The sequence below is a fragment of the Lissotriton helveticus genome, chromosome 5_1 (assembly GCF_964261635.1).
Source record: "Lissotriton helveticus chromosome 5_1, aLisHel1.1, whole genome shotgun sequence".
NCBI classification, from domain to species: domain Eukaryota; kingdom Metazoa; phylum Chordata; class Amphibia; order Caudata; family Salamandridae; genus Lissotriton; species Lissotriton helveticus.
In genome coordinates this window covers 480607390-480633870 of record NC_136065.1, presented here as the reverse complement: position 1 = coordinate 480633870, position 26481 = coordinate 480607390, and the positions used below count along the sequence as shown (strand labels likewise).

The 26481-nt window shown below is 45.8% G+C and overlaps 1 protein-coding gene across 1 annotated transcript in view; it reads left to right on the top strand.

Moving 5' to 3' along the window:
- Positions 1 to 26481, top strand: part of PPCS (phosphopantothenoylcysteine synthetase) — a 75837-nt gene that overhangs the window by 11129 nt on the left and 38227 nt on the right. The window lies entirely within an intron of this gene.

Sequence of the window (26481 nt, the reverse complement as noted above, 5' to 3'; positions counted from 1 at the left end):
CATCCCGGCCACTTGCCACGCGGGTAGCGGCCATCTTGGCGACGAAATCTTCGATCTACACCGCTGGTCTGGTTGCTCCAGACTGGCCCTTGCTCCCCTGAAAAGGAGCACCCGCTCTGACCTTGCTGGTCCGAGTGAGAAGCTTGAATCACTTCCTGCGTGGCTTGCTTTAGCCAAGGCCTGTTTGCTTCAATCAAGTTGCCGACACCGCCATCAGCGAGACCCTTCGTGGGACAGCTCGTGACCAACGCCTGGACGTCCTTGACCTCTTCGTGTCCACGTGGCTGCAGAGACAATCTTCACAACATCACCTGTTTGCACCCGACATCGCCTGGTTCCTTCCTGGTTCCACGGTAGTCACTGGCTAGTGACTTTGAACATTGTCCCCTCTGCTTTCAGGTTTTTGTAACTTTTACGCACCATTGACATTGCATTGGTACATGCGTGCACTTTCCGCACTGCACCCGAGTCCCGCGGGCCTTTCCCGACTTCATCACTGCTAGTCTCGAACAGCTCCAGCGATTTCCCCAGGCCCTAGGCCTCTTCACTTTCCCCATAGTGGTTCTTATACCATTATTTTAGTATATGGTTTAGGTGGCCCCTAGGGCTCATCCATATTCGTGCAACTTTTGTATATTTAAACTGTTTTGTTTTAACGCATTTGCTTCTGTGCTCATAAAGAGTATCAGGGATATTTGTAGAAATAAATCTATATATATTTTCAATATATATCGGTGTGGTGTCCTTTCATTTGGTATTCAAGGGATTGTGTATGGTAAAACAGCTTGCTTCACATGCCTTTACAGAGTTTAGCCTAAGACTGCTGTATCATTTGAAAGATCATACAGGTACCTGATAGGTACACTAAAACAAGACTAGTATACTTAAGTTCTACTGAACTTAGTTGTTGTAGAGGATAGGGAGTAGCACACCCTGACTACAACTACTAGATAGGTTCTGTAGGAAAACACAAGTGTAGGTAGATTGCAACACATCCACCACACTAGAGCAATGTCTGGAGCAGAGGGATCCACTGGACCTATCTCTGTTGAGAGTGACCCTGCAAGGGCACCTTCCAAATTTGCTATCTTTCCTTTTAAGGAACTGAGGCAGCTGTGTTACATGAGAGGAATCAAAACAGGTCCTACTCCGACAGCAGTCCACCTCAGAGAGCTTTTAGACCAGTCTGAAGCTCTAAAGAACTCCAAACCAGGCCCCTCAGGGACTGGTGATGGAGGTTCTCCTTCTGAAGAAGAAAACACTGATGCCCCTGCCCCTGTTATCCACATAGATGAGGAAGACCAGGTCACTGGAGATACTCAGCCAGAGGATGAGGAAGAAGTGGAGGAGGAGGAGGAAAGTGGGTCTGATGATGAGAGAAATAGCCAGGTGTTAGTCAGCAGGCTTAACCAGGCTAACTTAAGCTTATTTGGAACTGAAGGTGGGTCCAACCCATTCAGACCCCCAAATGGACTTAACCAGGAGCATAGGAGGAGGAGGAATCACTCAGGTGAATCCAATACTTCCCATGTTTCTAGAGGTTCTCATGGCAACTCCAGAAGGGAGTTGACTAGCCCTCAGAGAAGGGAACATGAGGCCAAAATGAGAGAGGCTGAACTTAGGATCCAGAAGCAAGAATTAGAAGTTGCCCTGGCCAAAGAGAAACTTGCTAGAGCAAGGCAGCCTAGAGAGAGTGGATTAGGATCCACTGATGGCAGCACTATCCCTATGGATAAAGACAGGTCCTATGACAATAGAAACCTGAGTAAGATTGTGCCCCCTACAAAGTTGGGGATGATATCCACAAATGGATGACTGCACTTGAGAGAGCCTGCAAAGTACAGCAGGTCCCTCAGGATCAGTGGGCAGCAATCTTGTAGCTCTCCTTTGAAGGTAGAGGCCGAGACAGACTCCTCACAGTGATGAGGATTCTAGAAACTACCTGGTCCTGAAGAGTGCTCTGATTGATGGGTTAGGCTTAACCACTGAACAGTACAGGTTACTGTTCAGAGACACCCAGAAGACACAGACTCAGGACTGGTCTGAATTTGTTGAATGTGCCACTAAGGCTTTGGAGGTCTGGTTGCTGGGAAGTAAGGTTACAGACTATACAGGATTGTATAATTTAATTATGAGAGAGCAAATCTTAAGTAATTGTCAAAATCAGCTTCTACATCAGCACCTGGTGGACTCTGATCTCTCCACAAGAATTGGGTAAGAGGGCAGACAAATGGGTCAGAACCAGGATCAGGCCTAAGAACCAGGGTGGTGACCAAAAGAAAGAGACTACCAAGCCTCAAGAGAAAGGTGGGGATAAAACCAAAGAGAAAACCTCCCCAGGGCCCCAAAACTCCAAGGATGGGGGTGGGTCCCAAGGCACTTCCTCTACCCAGAAAAAGCCTTACTGCCATAACTGTAAACAGGTGGGCCATTGGAAAACAGACAGCTGTTGTCCAATGAATGGTAAAAAGGAAAACATACCCCCAGGTAAAGCTCCAACACCTCCTGTCACTGTTAGCAGTGGTCCCCCAGGTGGTGGGAGCACCCCCAAGAATTTGGGTGGGTTTACCTTTGGAACAGAGGTGGACTCTGGCCTAACCAGGTCCCCAACTGATCTTGTCTATGAGACTGGCATGGGGTTTGCCAATTTCACTGATTGCCCAAATACTTTGAGCAAGTATAGACAAGAACCCCTCATCAATGGCTTGAAAGTTGAGGCCTTTAGAGACACTGGCTAGCATCACCATGGTGGCTGAATGTCTAGTCCCCTCAAGGCAACTTTTACCTGATGCCAGATATCAGGTAACAAACATTGATGGAGTTCAGAAAAATCATCCCATAGCAGTGGTAAATCTCAGCTGGAGAGGAGTCACTGGCCCAAAGAGAGTGGCAGTGTCCCAAACTTCCCTGTAGATTGTCTACTGGGAAATGATTTAGAAATCTCAGCCTGGGCTGAGGTTGAACAACAAACCCATTCTAGAATGGTAAATCTCCATGGAAAGGTTAGTGGGGCTGTGATGGCTACAGCCCCAATCCAAGATGTCCTTCCTGAAAAGGTTGGTAGGGCTGAGAAAACCTCAGCCCCATCTTTAGCTAACTTCCCTCCTGAAAAGATTATCAGGGCTGTGATGGTAACAGCCCATACCCAAACTGAGTCTCCTCCTGAAAAGGTTGGTGGGGCTGTGATGGCCACAGCCCAAACTCAAACTGATACATGTGTTGTGAAGCCTGAAAAGATGGATCACTCCACACAAACAGAGAGCATTGAGGAGGAAGAGAAATCTCCCTCCCATCAGACTTTAGGAAAGGATCATCATCCTCAGGGAACTGATCTTACCCCTGATGAAGGAACTGCCCCAGAGGTAGTCAGGCCTAGCCTGACAGAGCCTCTGATGTCAGTGGACCCTTCTCAGGTGGGACCCAGTCTGGAGCAGGTATCCTGCCCCTCTCTACCTTGCCTTAGTCAGCCCAGGGCTGCAGAGGACAAGAAGGACAGTGAGCCCCAAAGGGCCCCCTGTCAAATAAAGCACCCACATCAACAGATTAGGGGCACCAAAGCTAGCAGCCCTAGCCAGGTGAAAACTTTAAAAACTCCTGAGGGATCCCCCTTAAAATTAGTTAGGGACTTCCCACAGATGGATTCTGTTGGGCACATCCAAACCTGGGACCCAAAAGGCCCAAACCTGACCTGTCCCTCCAGTAAGCCAACAGAAGGGACCCAGCCTCCAGCTTTAGGTAGCCAGAGGTTGACCCTGAGAGCACAGTGCAACTCAGTCAAAGAAAGAAAGGCCTACATGATGGAAAGTGATTGGAGGAAGCTGAGTCCTACAGAGTAATCTCACTTCAGTACTCCCTCTCAACATCAGCCTTTAACTTTGCCAAGACACACCACAGGTAGAGATTCCCTATGGTGGAGACCCTCAGATACCCTTAGGGTGAGGGATTGCTTAGTGGACCATGAGACAGGGGGTAACCAAGCCAGAGCTGGTACTTCCTTATATGGCCACTTAGGCAATATAGGCTTACCTGGTCAAGGATAGCCTTATCTCCTTTCGTTTGGGGGGGGGGGGGGGGTTATGTAGGAAGGTGGATATCTGACTATGGTTCCCCCCAAACTTTGTGCCTGGTGTTTAGCTGGTTTTTGACTTTAGTTGGCCTGGAACCCTGCTGTTCAGGGCCCCAGGCTAATTGCTCTCTCCTTAAAATGGACTCCATGTACCTTAGGTAAATACACAATTGGAATTGGTTCACCTTATTGGCCCCTGTAACAGTGTACCCAGGTACCCTGGGCATAGGTGCTTCCAAGGCCTACCAGGGGCTGCAGCACGAATTGTGCCACCCCTGGCCTGGCTTCCATATTTGACACAACTGGCTGATCACTCAGCTGGGGTAAGTCGGTGTAACCACCCCTTACTTAGGTGTAGTATGCCTATACCGAACCTAAAATGGACACATATATTCCTATCAGCCACTCCTATGGAAGGCCTCATCAATCCTGGAGGCAGAATGCTTGGAAATATGTGAGATGGTGCTCTGGCATGAGCTGAGCCTGTCTGCAGCTTTCGGAACCATGTCCTTTAGCTGTTTCATGATACTGCCATACCATATACTCTTAAGTGCATTATAATCCTCGCGGTTAAATGCTATCTTAGTTTGGCTTTATCAAAACATGTCGAGTAAGGTGTCATACGAATTGGAATACTACCCCCTCGCCAATTCTGGCGACGGGGGTAGCATTCCACCCTTCTAGAGGGACACGACATGTACCTAACCTGAACCCCGGTTAAAGTTAAACAGAGCCTCAGCATCACAAAATGGATGCTGCCACCACAGACACAAGTCTGACCTCTTGTTGCTGGGAGTCCTTCCAGCGAGGGCAGCTTGGACAAAGGGTTTCCTGCCTTGGGAGGTGCTAGCACCACCCCAGACAGGATTTTGTGTATTGGGTAGGACAGGGCTGAATAGAATCAGACATGCCCGGGGCACACAAGGTGTCCCCGTGCATAGGCCAGTTCAAACTGGTGCTGGGGCCTTCCGGCCCCAGTCTTGGCGCGAACTGGACAAAGGAAAGGGGGTGTAACCACTCCCCTTCCTGGTTCCACCCAGAGGAGGGACCCAGTAGGTGATCCGGCCCCCCAGATTCGAATAAGAGTGGGAGCTGTCCTGAGACTTCAGATCATCCTGAATCAACTTGAAACTAAGAAGACGACTGGACTTCGACATTCTGCTGCACAGAAGACTGAAGAGTATATACCTTGTGGCCTAGGAGTGGCCACCCTGTGAACACAGGCACCATCCAGCAACTCGACGTCTGCTTTGCCACCGCCTCCCGCCGGAGCCCGAGCCCAGAGCCTGACAAGACCCAGACATCTCACAGCCCGATCCACAGTCCCTGCAAAGAAGGGACCCGTGGAGGCACCGAGAGACGTGGGACCGGACCTCTTGAAAGACCCACGAGAAGCTGACTGCGCAGCATCAGAGGCACCCTCGACGCTGTGCTTTGGGGTTTGAGAAGCCCCAACCTCGAGCAGCCCTTGCACCGAAGATCAGCCCCCCAGCATCTCCGCGATCTGCGTGGGGCCCTTTTGCACCGTGCCACCCGACGCGCCATCCCGGCCACTTGCCACGTGGCTAGCGGCCATCTTGGCGACGAAATCTTCGATCTACACCGCTGGTCTGGTTGCTCCAGACTGGCCCTTGCTCCCCTGAATAGGAGCACCCGCTCTGACCTTGCTGGTCCGAGTGAGAAGCTTGAATCACTTCCTGCGTGGCTTGCTTTAGCCAAGGCCTGTTTGCTTCAATCAAGTTGCCGACACCGCCATCAGCGAGAGCCTTCGTGGGACAGCTCGTGACCAACGCCTGGACGTCCTTGACCTCTTCGTGTCCACGTGGCTGCAGAGACAATCTTCACGACATCACCTGTTTGCACCCGACATCGCCTGGTTCCTTCCTGGTTCCACGGTAGTCACTGGCTAGTGACTTTGAACATTGTCCCCTCTGCTTTCAGGTCTTCACCTCTTCAGATCCACCCTTGGATCCACCGGAACTCTTCGCATCGAGCCGCCTGCAGCATCTTCAGCTCCAAGCACCATCGACCTGCGTGACGAAACCCGACACTACTTCGACCCTGTGCACCCGCTTCCTGTGGGTGAGGTAACTCAGCAACGCCGGTGTTCCCACACTGGTACACACCTCTAGTGTCTGTGTCTAAAGTTTCGTCCTTCTAGGTCACTCGGAAGGTTCCTTAATAACTAACTTTGTAACTTTTACGCACCATTGACATTGCATTGGTACATGCTTGCACTTTCCGCACTGCACCCGAGTCCCGCGGGCCTTTCCCGACTTCATCACTGCTAGTCTCGAACAGCTCCAGCGATGCCCTAGGCCTCTTCACTTTCCCCATAGTGGTTCTTATACCACTATTTTAGTATATGGTTTAGGTGGCCCCTAGGGCTCATCCATATTCGTGCAACTTTTGTATATTTAAACTGTTTTGTTTTAACGCATTTGCTTCTGTGCTCATAAAGAGTATCAGGGATATTTGTAGAAATAAATCTATATATATTTTCAATATATATCGGTGTGGTGTCCTTTCATTTGGTATTCAAGGGATTGTGTATGGTAAAACAGCTTGCTTCACATGCCTTTACCGAGTTTAGCCTAAGACTGCTTAGTCCATGCTACCCCTAGGATAGCTTGTCTATAAGGTTGACTTTACAACCTGCACCATAAGGGTTGCTTGGCATGGTACAAGGTGATCACTAGAACTAGTGAGCATCATATACCAGGCCAACTTCTCACAGTCACGACCTGTCAATTGCAGAAAGACCTCTGCCTCCATCGGGTGCGGGACTGTCCAGGTTGAAGCCACTGAACCCTTAACACTCCTGGAAGACACTTCTGGAAGGGTCCCTCGTGCGTGTCACTGGCCACACGCTAATATCTCCGCAGCTATTCTTCTCGGTTGAAAAGAATCGGGGAACACCGCAGGGCTTTACAGGAATTCTTTGGTATTGGCATGCCACGTCTCGGCGGTTGCCTCATCAGATGCCTCTGTTGTTGCAATCTCATGGTCTTCTGTTTCTTTCTCTTTATATATTATGCCCCTCCTTCTAAAGTAGCGCGGGGCTCACCTGCACCACATCTCATTTTAAGGATCACTCGGCCAGTTCATATATGCGTATTACAGATCCCATCATGCAGTTAGTGCTCCACACGGACGAGTGCTCCCACACAGCCGAGTGTTTTTCTAACTCACAGTGTTAAGTAAAGTCCATCTCGTCAACTGATCATGGAGGCCAGGCAGCTGTTGCAATGTGCGAACAAGTATCCTTAAAACTTGCATGGGTGGTGAAGCGGTCTTCCTGACTGACCAAGCCACTATCCACTCCAGTGGTTCAGCGGAATTGCAAGGTCTAGGAGGAGCATGGCTCTACTCTGGTTGCCTACCATTTTGCATTCCATACTAAGAAGTGTCATCATTCTCCTTAGTTGCTTTCCTCACGTAATAAATCCTCATTCCAGTATTATGCAAATTAAATCATCCGCAATGTATTGCCTCTGAAAGATAAAAAGTAAAATTTCCCTTTCTAGGGTTCAAAGACTAGACTATCAAACCATAGGTTGGCTCTTCAACAAGAACTTAACTCACTAAGCCATTTCCCTAGTAGCTATAGCCTTCGGTTAACATTAAGAACAATTGTTTTCTGTCCCACCTGAAACAAAATTGTTGTCGTAAATTGTAACTATAATAAGAGTGACTCATTGAGCCCGAACCACAACAAGTTTCATTGTAAGAGTTTTATAGTAAACCGTTTAGGCGCAAGCATTTGAGATGAACTTCACTTTGCATTGCCTTTAGAGCATTGCACAACCAGGGTCATGCATATCTGATTGACCACTTTCGCTGGTATACACCAATCAGAATGCTGCAGTCCTCCTAACTTATGTTGGTGGAGGTTCCTAAAGCAAGACTAACTGGGGTGGTAAAAGCTTTTTAAATATCACTACCAGATTGTGGAATCGGCTGCCTCTCACTCTTAAAAACTCCTCTAACCTGCTCTCTTTTAGGAAGGGTCTAAAGACCTGGCTCTTTAAGTCATAACCTTAGTATATTTCTGTCACTGTAATCATGCAGCACTTTTTACTTCATGGCTGATGGGGGGTTGTCTTCATGCGCTTAGACGCCTTCGGGTATTAGTTGTGCTATATATCTATATCTATATATATATATATATATATATATATATATATATATATATATATATATGTGTATGTAGCAGGGATTCCGTTCTCCTACAGAACTGTGCATAGAGATTTGGAACCTCAGTGAATTAGGGTGACCCAAAACTCACCTCAGCACCCAAAATCCCCTTACCGAGCTAGCTACAGTGTCTCATTGGTCATAACAAACTCCCAATGTTTACGTGGAACACATGAGCACTCTTTCGTTATACAATCATTTCAAACCAGAACGTGGAGTAAATGAAGACACGTGCACATTTGAAATATTTATTTACTAATGCCGTTTTTTCAAACGCAGTATCTTAGATAATGCAAGGAAACATATTATCAGAAGCAAAGTTATCAGCATAGTTACTAGTCCATAGAAAGCAAAAGGTGACAGCATGCTAAGATGCTGTAATGAATAAGGGTTAACAACACCTAATTCTCACCCTCCCTAACTAGCATATTATATTAATATCTAAGAAGGTCTCTTTGGGTTTTAGCAGGGCGGCCCCATACCTCAAGATCCTAGTGTGAAGAGATCACATCCGCTTCCACCAGCTCTCTGCATGCGAACCGCATCAAGTGTGTATGTGTGCCCTAAGCAAAGCAATATAAAACGCGCCTAAAGCCAGAATTTGGCAGAAGCTGCACTTATGTCTATGAAGGTGCGAAGATCAGACCTCACAATTATACTGTGTCGAATTATCCTTGAAGCTTCAGCACTCACTGTACAGACATAGTTTACCAAGCAAAGCTGATATCAGAGCAATAACATATTATTCTCATGTAAATCACAACGCTCTTCTAGGCTGAAAGCTAAAACAACAATTATGTGCCGTGTGCAGAAGCAGCAAAAAGGAAAAATGGCATTTAATCATTTATTAAGCTCATGCTAACTTAACACGGTATATAGGTTTGCAGTAACTATATGACACCCCGCCATGATCCGAGCACGGATAAGATAAGGCAAGGGGCATATCATTAAAGCCGAGTTCAAGAACTATGAGCCATGTCAAAATGAAAAAATAATGGACAAAAGGCTTTCATAAGTCAAAAGGAACGGGTCGTCATCAAAAAACCTGAAAGGTCCTTAGGACGAGACTGAATATGCAAAATATGCAGCAACAGCCTCCAGCTTGAAGTCACTGTCATCATCCGAAAACAGTTCAGCCATCCAATTTAATAGTGGGAAAGAACATACGTGCTCTTCCAGTACCGGAAACTCTATCACCATCAGAGGACAACTCGGTGGGTTCTCAAGAAAGCTCTGTGCCAAGAAATCGTGCGCTGCTGCGAGTACGTTCCAATGACCCATTAGTCCATGCATCGATGCCAAGGCCATAATCCTTACGCCAGAACAAACCAACTCGTGAGTAACGATGGGACTCATCAGCTGATTAAAATCGACGTCAGGAGACACCGTCTTGCAGAGACACAAATCAAGGGCCCAGTCGATATTGCAACTCAGGCAATGAAACACAGGCTGGACACATGTAAAGTAGGAAAATCGAAACGATAATCCATATGCCGTGCTTAAAGTCGCAAGCGGCAGTGTGCCATAGTACTCAAGCATCCTGTTGCGAAACAGTGCCAGGAGGGGCTGCGCGGCTTCTTGCACAGGAAGGGCATCCATTTTTAATAAAGCAAAATATCACCAGAACGCCTGCCGCCAGTGCCAGCAAAACCGGGAATCCACCAAAAAGACTTGAAAATATAGAATGGAAGAAAGCAGGAATGACCCCAAATATGTTTTCAAACAAAGTCACAAGACCACTGCTAACTATCTTAAAGTGCGCCAGCCCAGTCGTGGAAGACGCGTTAAAGATTGAATGAATCAGCTCGCTGAAATGCAACGGCAAATCAGTATTTAAAAGGGCCTGTACTTCTGTGTGGGTGTTAGCTATGTGAAGCACAAATGTTTCTCGAGCCAAACTCAAGGCCACTTCTTTTTGGGACAAAAGAGCTCTTATTCTACTCATGCCATTGAACTCTGCCGTCAAGGTTGGGATGCGCGGCCAAATGGAAACATCCCCTTTCCCATGCGGGGGTGGATACAGAACATTTTTGCAGCACACCACACGTTCAGATGCAGTCGCCACATAAGCAACACCTTTAATTAACCCACAACAATCCCCATTATTTAAAAGTAAATAACTGCCGTTTGCCAGTAATGTAAAAGTGGGGATGATTGCGGGAACTGGTGTTAATTTCAAAACACAGGCTAAATTTGGCCGGTCCTGGTTGCAAGAACCGTGCAATTGAATGTGTCTACACATTAAAGAGTGATCTGGTGTCTCGGTACACTCCTCCCCATTCAGATAAACGTCTTGTCCGTCTTTTAAACACCTATAAGTAAAAGGGAGGGACCAGACTTCATGGAGAAATGCATTACCCAATGGTTCATATCGACCTATAGCAACATATCGCATACAGTTTGTAAATTTATATAAAGCAAATGGTAATGTTATTAAACCGTGGATAAGCCACGTTGCAGCAGCGGCCTCTGCCACTGAAAAAGGCAAGGATTCCAACCTTTCAATATGTAACATGGAAAAAGACGCATCTCGCATGGAAAGCAAGCGCTGCTTGTCAGTTAAATTAAAAGGGGCAAAGAGGGAGGACACATTCATGTAGGTCCATGGCACCTTGCCAGACTTCAGCGTCAGCATGGTCCACGCAAATTGCATAATAGAACGCAACTGATTTTGACCATGGTACAACACAGAGACTTCTTCCTGCACAATATCCACTACAGAGGACACAATATTATCTAACGTGTAAATGCGGGAAGAAAGCATGTTAATACTATTATCTACCACTGCAAGCACTTTTTCTAGATAAGCTTGATCAATAGCTCTAAGGCGTTTCGCCGCCTCAATCTGTGATGTTTTCCAGATGTCATTGTAAATCGCATATATCCATCTTTTTGATCTACCACTAGCCGGGCCTTTTATGAAATCATTTAAGTCTACATCATCATTCAGCTTGGAAAGATGCAGTTTAACCGCAGCCAAGGTAGAATGTTTCAGCCAATTTTGACATAATTTGCCTACTGAATAAGTCGTGACAGAATGGTCAGTTTCAAAACATGGATCAGGTCTGTCCTGTGTAAAGCCATCAGATAATCCCAGAAAACGATGCAGGCATGAATCAGCACTCCTGTGCCACATCAGTCAACCTTTTGGATCCACACTGGATATGTTAAAGGATGAATTTAGCAATAGGGTCTGCAATTCCCTAATGGAGAACTGAGTAAATTTACTCCAGCCAGAATATTCCTCTAACTCAGGGATGGTAGGTGTATTTAATTTTTTAGAAGTAGCCAATCCAAAGCATGTTGTTTGCGAAATAGATGAATTCAAAAACAACATATGATTTGGGATGAGACATGCACGGTGCAAAGCCTCAATGCCTTGTACCTGCCAGCTTTTAGAACCCCAAACAGATTTAAGGTCAATATTTTCCTTCCACAATTCGTAGCCGCCAACAGCCAGCTGATCAAGAAAGGACTTCGAGTACAATAATTTGGTATCGGTAAGTCTAACCTTGGACATTGGCTTCTGTGTCATTTTAAAATAAAAGGACTCTGGATTAGACAGTTTGAAGTCGGTAAAATAAGTGTACTTTTTCAAAAAAGTACTCTAACTGCCTTGTATAGGAGCTGGGCAATGCTCCCATTGCGTATAATTTACAGTATTCCTTCTGGAAGTAGTTTTATGTAAGAAGTGATTGCCAAAATGTTGAAAGCAAAACAAATCACCATAATTAGCAGATTCTAAGTACAAATCCTCCGCATGAAAGGCAGCATAGTATTTCAAATCAGAAAACAAAGTCTCTACGGCCGGAACATCCCAATCATCAGAACGTATGTTTTGTTTCACTACATCCCCCATGTTAACTCTAAGCACATTAGGGACATTTACAACCTCAGTAGGGCCATGGATTTGAAATCTAACGGCACCCCACACAATCCCATCAAGGACAGGCCACGCAGTGATGTTAACAAAAGTCAAGTCGTTTTTTCAGTCTGTGTGCAGAATGCGACGACGAAAGAGGGGCCAAAGTTACATTGAGATTTCGAATGCATGTTCTTTCCTCGACATAGTGTCCATTGACAATTCGAAAAAAATAAAACACAAAACCAATTGACATAAAAAGGTAAATTGAAAAAAGCACCAGCCAAATATATGTCCAAGGGGGAATCAAAAAATGTTTTTTAAATAAACTGGCATAAACTGCAAACCGTGAGGGCTTCTTTGAGGCATTGGAAACAGTGTCAAAAGAAAATCTGGATTCTGTGGCCAAACGTGTTTGCAGATCAGGCATAGATAAGTCAGTGGGGTAAGTGTAATCAATGTCATCATGGTCCGTACCAGGCAAAGCACTTAATAAAGGACTGGAAATTGCAGGTAACTCGATGGCCACTTCAGGTTCAGAATTAGAAGCAGTGGCCAAAACAGAATTTCTCACAATGGAAGGATAGGAAACTGCCGGTGTCATACTAAGAAGAATCGGCCACTCTGTATATCTTGACATTGTCAATTGAGAGAAACCTGTTTTCCTTACGACCTGGAAGCGGTGGTAAAATGACTGTTCTTGTGCCTTTCACTCCAAGGACGGGAACCGGAGCTCGGTAGGAAGAACCAAATTCTTTCTTGTTATCGATCTTCTCTCGAACCAGTTCTCCAACTTGGGGTAGCCAGCCAACTACCGGGATCTGCAACGCAACATCCGATGTGGAGGGCAAATGTTCCTTTGCAAGACTGTCTCTGGTCTTTTGTAGATCCTGTAAAAGATTGCAATGTTCATCTACTTCAAAGGTTGTGGCGCGAGCCACGCAGTCTAGACCATCAAGGTCAGGGACGTACATCTTGATGCCAAAGAGCATTTCGTATGGGGTCCGCCCACCCAGAGACCTTCTAGGGAGATTATTAAGTGCACGCTGCATGCCATTGAGGTGGGCCAGCTAGTTTCTGCCAGTGCCTATTACTCGAGCTGTCAATGATTGCTTTAAGTCACGGTTCATTCGCTCCACTACACTATTACCCTCAGGTCTGTAGGGAGACGAAAACTTGACTTGGACCCCCATCGAAGTCATGGCATCCTTATACGCCTTAGAGGCGAAAGCCGGACCCTGATCCGAATGGAAGGTACCACAGGCAAAAATCCCTACAAAGACACGCAAATCTCTTATGACAGTCCGTGAATCAGCGCTGCGATGGGGCCATACCCACACAAAGCATGTGCATGAATCAACTGCTACTAAGATGTACTTACACGCAGTATCAGAGGAAAAAGGACCGCAGTGATCTAAATAAACACAACCTAGCTGTTTATTAGATTTGTACAACTGTGTCTGTGGCGGACGTGCAGCAGTCGAAGGTTTAATCTGCTGGCAAATGTCACATTGAAGGACATAGTCTCGCGTCTGTTTGTACAGTCCCCGCCACCAGAAACGTTGTAATTGAGCTACAGTGGCCGAGATGCCCGCATGCGCAGATGCCACACCTTCATGCACCGCTGTAATCAAGCTAGCTCTGCGATCCAAGTTGGGAATCAAACGTTCTCCAACTTCAGGAATTGTCACAAAAAGAACCTTTTCGGGACTTAAGTGGTATGTGTACTTCGAAGGGAACCCCGTAGGATGTTTACCTCCCTTCTCAGTGGCAGCAACAGCTACCAAGATGTCATCATCAATCTTACTTTTGGACCGTGTAACTGCTGCAACTAAATATGTAGACACCGCTGATTTCGCCGCTTCATCTGCAAGCGAGTTACCGACAGCGTGAACTGAGCCTTGAGCTCAGCCACTCGAACCCAGATCATTTTATGTTTTATTGTGCTACCCTTGGAATCACGAAAGTCATTCTGAATCCAAAAGAACAAGTTTTCTTTGTAAGACTGGACACAGTAAAACGAATCACTCACAATAAGAGTAGTCACACTAGGATCAGCGTACTCCAACGCGAGTAAGAGAGCACGAAGCTCTGCCAATTGCGCAGTGCAGTCCCTTAGAGTCTGCGTGTGCACTCCTCTGGACTTGAACTCATCGTTAACCATGGCACCGACCACAATGGCGCATGCGGAAACGTAGGCGTGTTTAGAGCCATGCGGAACCTGCGCCGAACCATCAGTGTAAATGATGCAATGGAAATCCTCCAAAGGTCGCATAGCTAGAGGAGCAGGATGAACGAATTCATACTGCAAGTACTCCTGCGACCGTAATGAGGCGTCAAAAATAAACGTGACATCCGTGGACGTCAAGGAAGCAGCCCATTGAATCCACCGAGGGTGCAAAGCTTTAGAATTCGGTACACTGGCTTTTGTAGCTGCCTCCAAATGAGGACAGGGTGTAACAACCAACATGCGTTTTCCCTGTGACAGAGCACGTTCCTTAAGAATCGCCATCTATACAGCCGTTAAAACTTTCTCCACAGTGGAAAACCGCATTTCAGCCGAAGTGTACAAGTGTGACTTGTAAGCAATAGGTACCGTGTCTCCTTCATTAAAAGTGAGGTATGTGAAACCCACCGTCCCAGGAATTATTCTTATCACCAGGTTGGTGTGGTTATCACGAGTCAGTAAGAATTTAGAAGCGAGCAGATCAGCCTGCAAGGATTGCAAGATGGCTGAGTGCTCAGGCAGCCAGCATGATTTGGAAAAAGTTGGTTGTATCAAAGCATACAAAGGCTTGATACGCTGGGCATATTCGGGAATGTAAGTTCTCCCGAAATTTAAGAAACCCAGCAAAGACTGTAATTTTTTCAGTGTTGTCGGAGCGCGCAACTGTGCGCATTTCTCCAGGAAGTAAGGAGCCAAACCTCTACCTTCGTTGTTGAGCTCATAGCCCAGGAACAACACTGTGTACTCCGCAATGTGCGATTTCGCAAAGTTACATTTGTAACCCATGTCTGCAAAGTTTCAAATTATGCTGTTTACTCGACACAGATGCTCCCAAATTTCGTCGTCTGTGAGATATGTCATCCACATACGAACATGCATCTGGGTCGATTCTCTCCAAAAGAGAGACTATGCGGGCGGTAAAAATCCCAGGGCTATTCTTATAGCCCATAGGCATTTTTTGGGGACACCGCCGCAAGTAAAGGAGGTCCTTTGGGAACTCAGACCATCCAATCGATGGGCATAAAAACCGTTGGAAATGTCAAGCGTGGTCTTAAAACGCTTACGCACAAGACTATTCACTAGGGCAGAGCCGTGAGTATTCTGTACTGCACAGTTACGGCAATGCGAGTTTAAATGCCGGTAATCCAATACCAAACGATATGAACCGTCAGGCTTGGTCACAGTAAAAAGAGGGTTATTCATCGGTGACACACATGTTTCAATTACTCCCTGATATTCCAATTGTTCAAGGATGGCCGCGGCGGAAGCCTTTGCTTCACGCCGTATGGGATATTGAGGTTGAGGCTGCGGCTGAGACGGTAAAGGAATCTCATGGCATGGGGACAATTTATCCCAACCACATTGGTTGCGGTACAGAGCCGGTGCTAGAGCCTTAGCCCACTTTTCTGCAAAATGCAGCGCATCCTCTTTCGAGACTGTGTTCGCGAAACTCGGGAGGATTACCTCCTCCCCTCGCGGTGCTGCGAGCACAAAAGGTGGGGTCCAGACAGCCTCCGAAAGCAAAAAGTCATACGTGGATGAAAGATTTTCCCAAAATACCCCTTTTATGGTACGTTGTATGTCACCTTCGATTAACAGGACAATTTCATAAAGTCTATCAGGGGGAGCAACTCTTGTATCAGCTGTTTCTATCACAACATAAATATCAGTCGCTGTCACCTTCAGTAGTGGACGCAGGGCCTCTCTCACAATGGTAATCTCCGTCGCGCTGTCCAGCAAGGTCAGAGCCCATGTCAGATTCCGAAGCCGCGTTCTCACTATCTGTGGCATATCGATGCGCTGTTAAAGCCGCGACCTTCTTCTTGGCAAACTGCGGTCTCTTCGGCGTTGATCCGTCCTGCTTTGCTGCACCGTCTTTCTGGCGGTGCTGGTCACGTCCTTGCTGACCACCCCGACCCTTTCCGCCTCCTCCACCACCGGTCTTCGAGGCCGATGAGTCCTGAAAGGAACGCGGAGAGCGTTGATGAGAAACCTGAAATCGATCAGGTGATTTAATCATTGCGCGATCGCGCAAGTCATAAACACGCTCTGTTTGCGCAGGTAACGGAGACGCAGGACGAGATTCCTGTGTCTGCTGTTGTTGCTGTTGCTTTCCCTGTTTCTGTTTTTTTAGGCCAATTTTGTTTTTTGGACTTGGGCTGAACCTCCGATTCTGAAGTCTGCCCTTGGGGTTGCTTTTTCTCTTTAACAGAAAAAGGCTTGAGACCCCTACTATTAAGAACCACGGTCTTATAAGCCGCCACAATAATCCTCGCTAACTGTCGGGGTTTCTCGGCATCGGGAATTGCCGCCAAAGCATTAGCCACCTGAAAGTTCACTGCATCCCCCTTGACATTAGCAAGAATGAGATCGCAAACCACATTAAAGGTGCCACACAGGCGCATACCCAATTCAACCGCAGCCTCTGGTCGGTGATCATCCTGAACACGTTTAAGGACCGTAGGCAGGACAGTCATAGACGGAGTGCCGTAACACCTCGCATAGACCGCCGCAAATGTTCTACCCCAGGTTTCACAGTCACCGATTTCAGGGGCCAAATCTTTTGGCAAACTAAGTGTCAGAATCCTGTGTTTTTCACCAGGAGTCGTGTTAGGAAATACCGCTTCCAGCTGGTCAAACTTCTCGGCAAGCCAGAAAGGAAACTCATCCTTATCCTGGGGACGCTTGCCCATCACTGCATTGACCATTACAGGACTGAGCTTCAAACCGCCCTGTCCGGCCGGAAACGCCGCTCCCCCCGGGGGCCCACCCAGAAGATTGCGGGCTATGTATTGCACTAAAGCTCTAATCACGGCAATAGAGACTACATGTAGTCTACGAATTTCAGCAAGAGCACAATTTCCGTGTAGAGGGTGAGGAGTAAATCCAGCCAAAATAGGCCAATTTGCATCCGGAATGGACAAAGGACCTAACCTCGGAGCGGTCAAAGAATGGGGTAGGGCGCCACCAAACCAAACGCGATGCTGCCAAGTATCAATAGGTACTTCCTGTGCCCTGTACGGAGTATATTCATTCGGTACAGGTGAGGGAGTGTAAGTGTGGAACACACCAGAAACAGCGTCCACAGCCGGAAACGTCACCCACGAATAATAGAGTTCGTACGGGTAAGCGGCTTCCGCACTCACCACCATTATCACAGCCAAGCCCTCAACGAGTACATTGTAAGTCAGCAAATGATTGCGCACCGCAATGCGACTATGCTGCGGAATGTCCACCGGCTGGGCCATGACAGCACAGGAATGTAGAAAAACAAAGTAAACGTTGTAGCACAACTGGGTAGTAATTCAAGGAAACCGTTTCAGAAAGATTCAAGCTTGAAAAGACCTATTTCAAAAATAGGTAGGTGTTGTCCGACACCACCGTTTTCCGAAACGACAGTGAAGGGGTTAAGGAGTGAATGATGTACTACTCGAGTTTCATGATATAAGACCACCAACGATCGGGCGCCATGTAGCAGGGATTCCGTTCTCCTACAGAACTGTGCGTAGAGATTTGGAACCTCAGTGAATTAGGGTGACCCAAAACTCACCTCAGTACCCAAAATCCCCTTACTCAGCTAGCTACAGTGTCTCATTGGTCATAACAAACTCCCAATGTTCAGACAAACCAGAACATGAACTTACAATACCTCAGGTCACATGGAACACATGAGCACTCTTTCGTTATACAATCATTTCAAACCAGAACGTGGAGTAAATGAGGACACGTGCGCATTAGAAATATTTATTTACTAATGCCGTTTTCTCAAACGCAGTATCTTAGATAATACAAGAAAAACATGTTATCAGAAGCAAAGTTATCAGCATAGTTACTAGTCCATAGAAAGCAAAATGTGACAGCATGCTAAGATGCTGTAATGAATAAGGGTTATCAACACCTAATTCTCACCCTCCCTAACACATATATTATATTAATATCTAAGAAGGTCTCTCTGGGTTTTAGCAGGGCGGCCCCATACCTCAAGATCCTAGTGTGAAGAGATCACATCAGCTTCCACCAGCTCTCTGTATGCGAACCGCATCAAGTGTGTATGTGTGCCCTAAGCAAAGCAATATAAAACGTGCCTAAAGCCAGAATTTGGCAGAAGCTGCACTTATGTTATGTCTATGAAGGTGCGAAGATCAGACCTCACAACAATACTGTGTCGAGTTATCCTTGAAGCTTCAGCACTCACTGTACAGACATAGTTTACCAAGCAAAACTGATATCAGAGCAATAACATATTATTCTCATGTAAATCACAACGCTCTTCTAGGCTGAAAGCTAAAACAATAAAATTATGTGCCGTGTGCAGAAGCAGCAAAAAGGAAAAATGGCGTTTAAACATTTAATAAGCTCTTGCTAACTTAACACGATATATAGGTAAGCAGTAACTATATGACATATATACTTATTCACCTGGCAGGTCGGGACCCGGGATACTCACCGGTCACTTCGTCCTGATGCTGCTGTGAACCACGTCGCGCTGAGGAAGGCTCAAATGGAGCCAAAATGCATTCTCCTGGACTTTGGTTCTATTTTGTAATAAAGGATACCTCCACAGACTCCCCTGTGTGGCCTCACCTTCTTGCTGCTGCAGAGGTTCTTCGTCCATTAATTAGCGCACACACCAGTATCGCGCTGCAAGAGGCCCCTGCACCAGAAGGAGGCTCCTGGCTGCTGGTATCTGCTTTTGTGGAGATCGTGATTTGCCCAAGTTATTGGGATTCTAGGAGCCCACCACTGAAAGCGGCACGAAAAAACAGCAGTGTTTGGAGTAACTTTGCTTCACCTCGGGCACCGGATCACTGATCCCGCCCCTGTCCTATGGACTGTCGTTTCTAAGTGGTTGGTGCAGTATAGGGGAGTGGAGGTGGTCCTTGCAAGACATCCTATAGGTGTAAGCAACCCGTGAACATTTGTTTCCATCTGATACGGTGCTGGACCAGCGCACTGCATCCTGGTAGTGGTAGTCCAGAGGCACTGGGCGTCCTACCACATGTTACCTGCGGCCAATGACATTCTAGCTGTTGGGGGCGTACTACTTATTCACCTGGCAGGTCGGGACCCGGGATACTTACCGGTCACTTCGTCCTGATGCTGCTGTGAACCACGTCGCGCTGAGGTAGGCTCAAACGGAGACGAAATGCATTCGCCTGGACTTTGGTTCTATTTTGCAATAAAGGATACTTCCACAGACTCCCCTGTGTGGCCTCACCTTCTTGCTGCTGCAGAGGTTCTTCGTATATATATATATATATATATATATATCGAAGACAAGAAGAAGCAAAACTGCCGTCCCGGGTCCCCAGGAAAGCAGACAACTCCACGAATCCAGTATTCAGGCAAAGGTTTTATTAAGCAACGCTTAACAGAGAAAGAAAACTGACGCGTTTCGGGCGGGGTGCCCTTGATCACAGTCAATTAAAACCCCTCACACCTGAACTTTTAAACTGCGTGTGCAAACCATGTGACACCTATAGACATGGAAGACATACTATCACTACATATATTCTGGCAAATGTTCGGGAAAAGGGGGAAACAAAGACACATGATGTTAATGTGGCTTAAAATTGCCTGACACAAAGTAGAATTTGATTTCTGAATAAATTCAGAATAAACTAGTGACACAGATATATATATATATATATGACACCAACTTCCTTCGTAAATTTCTTTGCGAACAAAGAGCGAAAGGACCGAGCCCAAACTCCGTTTTTGCGTGTGAATAGGATTTATTGAATCATAAATCGGCAGTCCTGCCCGACGCGTTTCGGAGCCCAGCTCCTTGGTCACGGGTCATTATTTTGTTGTTACAATAAAGTATATATGAAAAAAACGTAAGTGTGGACATCACAGAAAATCGACATAAACATAGAACTACTGCACCACATCAGTAGATAAGGAAACATGGGCGCCATTTTGTAGTATTACATTTCCTATTCCAAAGCATTAATTGTATCAGTCTCATATTGGTTAAATATGATTACAATTCATTGTATGGAATTAATTTAAGCAAATAATATGACCAATGTAAATTAATATACTTTACATTTAGAATTCAATCTTTAGAAAAATTAATTAACCTATTTCCAATTAATCAATTGGTGGTCAAAAGTATTACTATTATATGAATTTATCAATTCAGCCCCAGTGGGCTACTTAAATAACCATGAATACTTAGCAACAGAATAAGAAACATTTTGTACAATTCTGCCCCAGTGGGCTCTTGTATATGGCAATACTGGCTTCCTCAATAGTATCCATTTTACAGATGCTGGTGTCTCCGTCTCCTATTATAAAATATACATATACGTAAAGTGAGTTCATAGTTTTTTAAAATTATTCATACTCCACAAATAAAATCAATACAGGCTACTTTGGTTCATACAGCAGTTGACACGTTTATCCTACATGGACCGCAAGCTCTTCGTCTTTATTCAGTCCTACAGGAAACTTGGTTGATATTTAATGATCATTTTTGATTCCCCGCGTCTAAGTTCTTTCAGGCGATTCCCCCCCTCTTTCATCCTTTGCAATTCGGTCTAATGCACAGAATTTAAGCAGATCAACATTTTTATTATGCTTCTCCTTAAAATGCCGAGCTATCGGATATTGTTTGTCCTCGTTAACGATAGCTCGTCTGTGCTCTAGGACCCTCTTCTTGACTTCATGTATAGTGCTGCCTATATAGATTTTTGGGCAGGGGCAGATCAGGGCATATACACAATAATCCGATTTGCATGATAGATGTTTGTCTATCACAAATGGTTTTTGATGTGTCGACAGCTCAATTTGTTTCATATTGTTACTATACTTGCAGGCTTTACAAGCTCTGCAGGTATAGAACCCTTTAATTGGTGTCTTGTCCTGTTTGTCCTGCACCTCACTGCTACACAACAGATCACGTAGAGCTTTACATTTGCGATAGGTGATTTTGGGATTATCGCCTACCCATTTCTTTAGGGTATTGTCGGTTTGTAACACACTCCAGAACTTTTTCAAACAACGCCGCACCTCCCAAGCTTGGCTGCTAAACGTTGTAATGAAACGTAATGGAGCGTTGACATCTACTTCCTCTTCTCTATCCACTAGCAATTATTTTCTGTCTACCAGCAGGATTTTCTTACATCCCCCTTTCACAATCTTTTCTGGTTAACCTCTTTTCATAAAACGTGTGGACATGACCTTCATCTCTTCTAGGAACCCAGCTTCCGTGCTACAATTACGTTTTGCACGTAGCAGTTCTCCATACGGAATACTGTTGACTAAATTCCTAGGGTGGCAGCTGCTGGAATGAAGCAGGCTATTCCATGATGTTTCCTTTCTGAATAGCCTGCTTTCTAATTTCTTTTCATTCACAGAGATCTCCACATCTAAGAATTCAATTTTCTTCTTAGCCACTGTGCACGTAAATTTGAGATTCAGCTCATTATTGTTTAGTGTCTCGGTGAAGTCACATGCTTCTTGTTCTGTGCCACGCCAGATACAAAAAATATCATCTATGTATCTGGCCCAGAGGACGACGTTATGGGAAAAGGCATAGATCTTACTTGCCACATGCTCCTCCCACCAGCCCAGGAATAATCCCGCGTAACTGGGGGCGAAGCATGTTCCCATTGCCGTCCCCTGGGTCTGACGATAGATGGAGTGATTGAATAGAAAAAAGTTATTGTTTAAACATGCCATCATCATGTCTAATTACAAAAAACACAGTTGATGGACAGAATGTAGAACAATGTCATACATTCACCCCAGTACAAGGATCTGGGCCTAAATCCATCGTTTTTTTCACTCCACACCACCCTGGGTTAGACACTGGCTATATGCAAATCAGCTCTGACCCTTTGCCTCATGGGAAAAGTCCAGTCCGAACTGCCAAGCCCTGTCTTTCCCAGACCAGAATCAAGCATCCAAGGACCGGTTTCTGGCTATCAGCCTTCATTCAGCCTGGATAGCTTGACTCCAGTGGTGTGGAGAGCCTGGGACTCACGTCTGAGCATCCCCAGCCCACTCGGGGTGAAAATTACAAAAAACACAGTTGATGGACAGAATGTAGAACAATGTCATACATTCACCCCAGTACAAGGATCTGGGCCTAAATCCATCGTTTTTTTCACTCCACACCACCCTGGGTTAGACACTGGCTATATGCAAATCAGCTCTGACCCTTTGCCTCATGGGAAAAGTCCAGTCCGAACTGCCAAGCCCTGTCTTTCCCAGACCAGAATCAAGCATCCAAGGACCGGTTTCTGGCTATCAGCCTTCATTCAGCCTGGATAGCTTGACTCCAGTGGTGTGGAGAGCCTGGGACTCACGTCTGAGCATCCCCAGCCCACTCGGGGTGAAAATTACAAAAAAAAACTAAGTGCGCTGGGGATGCCCAGACGTGGGTCCCAGGCACTCCACACCACTTGGAGTCAAGCTAGCCGGGCTGAAGAGAGGTGTTACCTCGAAACCGGTCCGGTCCACGGATGCTTGATTCCGTTCTGGGAAGGACATGGCTTTTGTAGTTCGGACTGGACTGTTCCCATGGGGCAACAGGGTCAGAGCTGATTTGCATATCGCCATTGTCTAACCCAGGGTGGTGTGGAGTGCAAAAAAACGATGGATTTGGGCCCAGATCTTTTGACTGGGGGAGTGTGTGACATTGATCCACATTCAGTCCATCACTTGTTGTTTTTGCAATTGCCGCCCTAAGTGCGCTGGGGATGCCCAGACGTGGGTCCCAGGCACTCCACACCACTTGGAGTCAAGCTAGCCGGGCTGAAGAGAGGTGTTACCTCGAAACCGGTCCGGTCCTCGGATGCTTGATTCCGTTCTGGGAAGGACATGGCTTTTGTAGTTCGGACTGGACTGTTCCCATGGGGCAACAGGGTCAGAGCTGATTTGCATATCGCCATTGTCTAACCCAGGGTGGTGTGGAGTGCAAAAAAACGATGGATTTGGGCCCAGATCTTTTGACTGGGGGAGTGTGTGACATTGATCCACATTCAGTCCATCACTTGTTGTTTTTGCAATTGCCGCCCTAAGTGCGCTGGGGATGCCCAGACGTGGGTCCCAGGCACTCCACACCACTTGGAGTCAAGCTAGCCGGGCTGAAGAGAGGTGTTACCTCGAAACCGGTCCGGTCCTCGGATGCTTGATTCCGTTCTGGGAAGGACATGGCTTTTGTAGTTCGGACTGGACTGTTCCCATGGGGCAACAGGGTCAGAGCTGATTTGCATATTGCCATTGTCTAACCCAGGGTGGTGTGGAGTGCAAAAAAACGATGGATTTGGGCCCAGATCTTTTGACTGGGGGAGTGTGTGACATTGATCCACATTCAGTCCATCACTTGTTGTTTTTGCAATTGCCGCCCTAAGTGCGCTGGGGATGCCCAGACGTGGGTCCCAGGCACTCCACACCACTTGGAGTCAAGCTAGCCGGGCTGAAGAGAGGTGTTACCTCGAAACCGGTCCGGTCCTCGGATGCTTGATTCCGTTCTGGGAAGGACATGGCTTTTGTAGTTCGGACTGGACTGTTCCCATGGGGCAACAGGGTCAGAGCTGATTTGCATATCGCCATTGTCTAACCCAGGGTGGTGTGGAGTGCAAAAAAACGATGGATTTGGGCCCAGATCTTTTGACTGGGGGAGTGTGTGACATTGATCCACATTCAGTCCATCACTTGTTGTTTTTGCAATTGCCGCCCTAAGTGCGCTGGGGATGCCCAGACGTGGGTCCCAGGCACTCCACACCACTTGGAGTCAAGCTAGCCGGGCTGAAGAGAGGTGTTACCTCGAAACCGGTCCGGTCCTCGGATGCTTGATTCCGTTCTGGGAAGGACATGGCTTTTGTAGTTCGGACTGGACTGTTCCCATGGGGCAACAGGGTCAGAGCTGATTTGCATATCGCCATTGTCTAACCCAGGGTGGTGTGGAGTGCAAAAAAACGATGGATTTGGGCCCAGATCTTTTGACTGGGGGAGTGTGTGACATTGATCCACATTCAGTCCATCACTTGTTGTTTTTGCAATCATCATGTCTAATAACATGTCCGTATGTTTGAGGTATGACACCTGTCTCTTTTTTAGATAGTGTTTACTGGCTTCTATACCCAGGGAGTGGGGTATGCAAGTATATAGACTATTCACGTCTAGTGTTACTAGCCACATCTATGAATGAATGAAGTATAATTTATAATGAGCAAACTTAACCCAAAGGGCATTAAGGCGCAGACTAAAACATAAAAAATATATATAAAATGACATAAACAGGCAAAGAGTGACCAGGAGTTTAAAAGTTTAATAATAGGCCTGAGAGAAGAGCCAAGTCTTCAAAAGCTTCCGGAACGTGGTCAGGGAAGGTTGGTTGGAGAGCTCGGGGGGGGGGGGGGTTATTCCACAATTTGGGCGCCAGAGTGGAAAAGGCTCTTCCACCCCATTTCGCCTTTTTGAATCTGGGGGCAACCAGCAAATTTTTTGAGGATGATCGAAGGGTTCTCTTGGGAGAGTAGGGACTGATCAGGGCCTTTATATATTTTGCAGATTTAAGGTTTTTTTTCATCAAGACTGCAACAGTTATATCTGTACTGTTCATTTGAGGCTGTCTACAATTATGTGCTGGTTTGCAGGACCTAAAGCAAGTTGAAAAAAGTAGCGAACATGAAAGCAAGAAACATTTCTGTAAATGGTGAAAGTAAAGCGGGAAAATCTGTTTTTCACTGTTGGCATTGTCAAGTATTGATGCCAAATATGCAGAGATTAGAATGTCGGGAGGCAGAGGATTTAGTCCATAACTCTCCAGCCGGAGAGTTATACCTGCACACTTTACCAGCCAACAAAGTACAGGTGGAGTCAGTTTGGAAGTTCAGTTCAAAATGGGATAGGCATAAGGAAGATCAAAGTTCAATCCGACAGCTGGCCAGGCAGGGAAGTCGAAAATGATAGCCAGCCCCAACTCCTCCTCCATGTAGGCAATTCTGCTCCCAAAAGTTCTCAGTTTTCGCCTACAAAGTGTCAATTCCATCATACGTTATGTTTGTTTCTGGTTGTCCACAATGGGCTGCTCATGGTGTGATCAATACTTCACTATGAAATCCGGAAACATCAAGTAACCATTTGTCGAATCATCAATTTTAACCATTTTCTAATTTTGCATCCTTTCCTTGGAAGTTAGGTAACACATTGGTTCTCTGTCTTTTAGTTCCCAGACACGTTCTCAGGGTTTGCAATTGTATTGATTCATTTTCTTGTCAAAAGTGTTGCTGAATCAGAAAAGGTCCTTGTTCAGAAGCTTGCAAAGAAACGCACAGAAAACTTCTCAGTGCATCTTAAAAAACGACTTCAGTTAGTTTCAGCTTTTCGAATGAAGGAAAGAAACTATTTGAAGACCTAGACGAGAACTTGTGAATACTATTCACTACGTTAGGATTAATATAAAACAAACATTCACATATATAATTCAGTTTTCTTTGTATATTCACTCATTCTTATTTTCAAATGTCACATGTCAATATTAAGCACTACTATACGAAACGCTTCACACATTTACATTTTTAAACCGATTATTAAGGGTCACTTTTGCTCTTTGTTTCTAATTCACATAATTCTAATTGTGGCAAAACTCTTACTATTAATCATCTTTAAACTAAACATTTTAATCACATTTATTTTGATTCACTATTCTAACTATTCTTTTCCCTATATAACGTTAGGTAATCCGCATCACATTTCTAAGTTAACCACATTTTATTTCTTAAACACTTGTCTACGTTTTATGAACATTCAACTATTTCTCTGCTCTCTTTTCGACGTTTGTCACATTTTACGTTTCAGAACATTTCTGCATGCTTTTAAGATGCAGTTAAGGATCTCATGTTTTTCGTCATTATTCTATTTGGCATATTTTGTTGAAAGTAGTACCGTAAATCTCATTTAATAAAGAGAATTGATAGAGGAAATAGTCTTTAAAAGTTTACACTTATTACTCGATTTTTATAGAGGAAAATTTATTGAAACCACTGCAGAGGCTCAAATCGGATGTAGCCCATTGGCAATCCCTCCCACTAACACTATTGGGACGGGTAGCGCTCTTCAAAATGCTTGCTCTCCCCAGGTTCCTTTATGCGCTACAGAACACCCCATTCC